This window comes from Eptatretus burgeri, chromosome 8 (assembly GCF_056783735.1).
Source record: "Eptatretus burgeri isolate ZD-2024b chromosome 8, Ebu_testis_v1, whole genome shotgun sequence".
NCBI lineage: Eukaryota > Metazoa > Chordata > Myxini > Myxiniformes > Myxinidae > Eptatretus > Eptatretus burgeri.
Genome location: NC_140968.1, coordinates 52,904,392 through 52,907,944, shown reverse-complemented (window position 1 = coordinate 52,907,944; position 3,553 = coordinate 52,904,392).

Genomic DNA, 3,553 nt, shown 5'->3' with positions numbered 1-3,553 from the left:
TTTGCTGATGTTTTGTTTTTGAAAACTGCTGCTTTCTCTTCTAAGTTTTTGTACTTCCGTCGCTTAAGGTGCCAGAGGCGTTGTTTTCGTGTTGTCCGTCTGTCCGTGATCAAATAAAAACTTTTTTTTACCACTATAACTTGTGACCTGCTTAAGGGATTTTGACCAAACTTGGCAAAGCTATGGACTGTAATACAATGATGCCATGATTACATTTTGGGTTCAAAAGGCCAAAGGTCAAGTGCCATTTAATTGAAATTCTCTGACTGCAATAACCACTCAAGATTTCAACCATACTTAATGCACTTTACTGAACTAATACAAAGATGAATTGATTCAATTTTAGATTAAACAGGTCAAAGGTCATGTTCCCTTTGAAAATCATTTTGTAGACCATAACTCAGAGTTGGAAGAATTTGATGCCTGTCTTTTATCTTTTATCTCTCTCTGTCTGTCTCTGTCTGTTTCCCCCTCTCTGGACCTTTTATATTTTTTTTCATGTAACCTTTAATTGAGATCAAATGTAATGGTGAATTGACCTCGAAAAATTTATGAACATACTTTTTTATTTGTTTTATTCATATTGTACCAGCTGTCAATCCAACAGCATCATTTAAGTTATTACCCTCGCCGAAGGAGAGGGTTGTTGCTTTTGGGTCCGTTTATTTGTCCGCACAGATCTTTTGTTTTTCTCCGCAACCGCTTGTCGGATTGAGACAATTTTCACCATAGGTGAGACTACTCATGTGGAATATTTTAATGATAATTATGTCATAGATCACATGGAGTGGCAGCCATATTGGAAAAAGTTTGGACCTCTTTCTCTGAAACCACACCAAGTTAAAAATTGAAACTTGGCACATGGCCATTACTCATGGGGCATGTGTGGTTTTCTTTTTTTAATGGCATAGGTGCCTTTTTGACGTCATTGCATAGGTAGAACGCTGCATTTGATTAGTCTGAACATTTTTGAGGGTCATCTTGGGATAAAATAGTCCACAGAAAAACATTTGATGTCATCGGTTACGTGATTCGGCAGCCATATTGTTAAAAAAAAATCTTCTCGATGGCTGAAACTTTACACGTATGACTGCCTATCTATGAAGAAGAACAGGTTCACACATATGATGTCATAGGTCACATGGTTTGACAGCCATATTGGATTGAAGAGAAAATATATGATTTCTCTGGAACCGCTTAATCGACGTGAAACCTCACATTTATGATGGGAATACATGTTTTAAATTTCAACTTGATGGGGGCATGGTCTGGCAGCCAGAATTATTATTTTTTTTGATATGGGTTTTGGTTTTTTTTTTGGTTAAAAAAAACAACAAAAAAAAGGTTCACTTGGCTGTGCCTGGATGGGTTTGAGAGAAGAGGAGTAGCAGCTGAAATGTGAATCCTATCCAGGTTTCTCCTGATGACTTAATATTTGCTTCTTGCTTGTTTGGGTTCCTTCTGATTACTCCAATGCAGGATTGTACCTGGTTTGTCTTCCATTTGATTTTAATTGAATTTATTTTTATCCCATTCTGAATTCAATTGAATAATGAATAATAATTAAAAAAAACTTTATGTGTCAGGGTCAGGTGTCTGATCGAAGCAGGATGTCTTGGTGCCTGGTCATCATGGCCAGCAGTTATAAAGTGGCAGTTCTAATTGTGGAACACTAGTACACAAACACCACACCAAAGAGTCCTGGTGAGGGTCTGCAATCTCTGATTGCTCTTTTTCTTGTTTTCTATTTTCAAACACTAAACCCTCCAATATTGCAGGGGTTAGGTTTCTGGAAAATGCCATAATCGTGTAAAACCATTATTGTGGAACCTAAGGGCCAATTGGAAGAGGGGGTTCAGTTCCTCGACTTCGACGAAGATTGACGGCAACCGGAAATAAATTCATTCCCATTAAAATAAACGTAAATAAATAAATAAATAAATAAATAAAAAAAATAAAAATAAAATATATATATATATATATACATATATATATATATACATATATATATATATATATATATATACATATATATATATATATATATATATATATATACATATATATATATATATATATATATATATTTGATGTCATTAACAGCGAAATAAACATGCAAGTTAAACAAACTTTTACGTGTTAAATTTATTCCAAAACAAAGAGGTGTGTGAGGTTAAATGTATTACATTACTCGTTCGTATTGTTCTCTGCCATAAATAGAAAACAAGACTTAGCTCGGAGATGAGAATGCTGGTGGAGGTGAGAAGGATGTGGATGTGGAACTTGTGATGGCTGTTGGATCAGTGGGAGCACGATGAAGGCACCTGCTGCATTGCCACATAGAAGAAGGGTAAAACAATCGTTGGCCAGCTTGATCCAGAGCAGATCTTCTCTGCTTGGATAGAATGGTACGAAATGGCATCCTCTTCCAAAAGAATCCCGTCTCTGGCCTTAAAAAACCTGCTCCAGCATAAATCCCTTTGTCTCGATTTATTACATGAGCCATGGTTGAACTGGAGCCTTCGGCCCCGGGTGCCTCGTGAAAAGGTTGGTAAATCCACAACGGTTTCTCCCATACATCGGTCCACTCGAAGGCCAGGTAAATCCACTATGGGTTCTCCCGTATCACCACTCCACTCAAAGGCATTTTTTTCTGTTCGGTCCTTGATCCAAACATAAAGTCCTTTTTCCATCCTTTCAATATGAGTATCATGGGACTGGAATGAGCCTTTTGTGCTTTACTCGCAAGAACCATTGCACAGATATTTGACTTGTGTTTACACAGTTGATTCATTGATCCAGTAATGGCGGCCTATAGATGCCACACTTTCACTTCTTGTCGACATATCGAACAACTCGATTTCTTCAGACAATGTCATAACCTTTCCCTGCCTTTTGGCACGATTAATTTTGTCCATTGTTTTACGTTTGGGCACTATTATTAACTGTTGTGTGTCTATTAGATCTTGTAAATCTAGTATTACAGGATCTCCTCATGTAATTTGCTGTTTGATGACTTCATTATTAAATTTAGCTTTGTTCCCATATTCTGGCCTGATTACCTACAATTGCAAGCCTTTTGTTCTTTCTCGTCATTAATTGTAATAATCAAACATGCGGACGCAAACAATAACTCATTTTAGCTCAAAAGCCACGATTGTCCAAAATTAAATACCGTGATGGCCAAATCGGAACACAGGTTGCTCACGATTTGTAGAAATATGGGATGAGGGCACTGGTGAACAATATGGATACAGCTGCCAACTCTCAGGAAGGAAAAACTAGAAACCCAGAAATTTGATTGGGATGATTGGGGGATGATCTGAGATTGTGCTGAATAGCTGTCTTGAAGTATTTGGAATGTTAACCTGGTGATGTGCACTAAACATTTTTAATCTGTGCTTATGCTGAGGCCTACAAAGTTAATTTTGGTGTTTAGAGATGACATTCTCAGTCATTCTACTGCTCTTCCAACAATTTTATTTTCTACTTTATTATCTTGCCAAATCGAAGTTTTTTGCAAGATATGTTAGTCAGCTTGTATGTTTTTTTT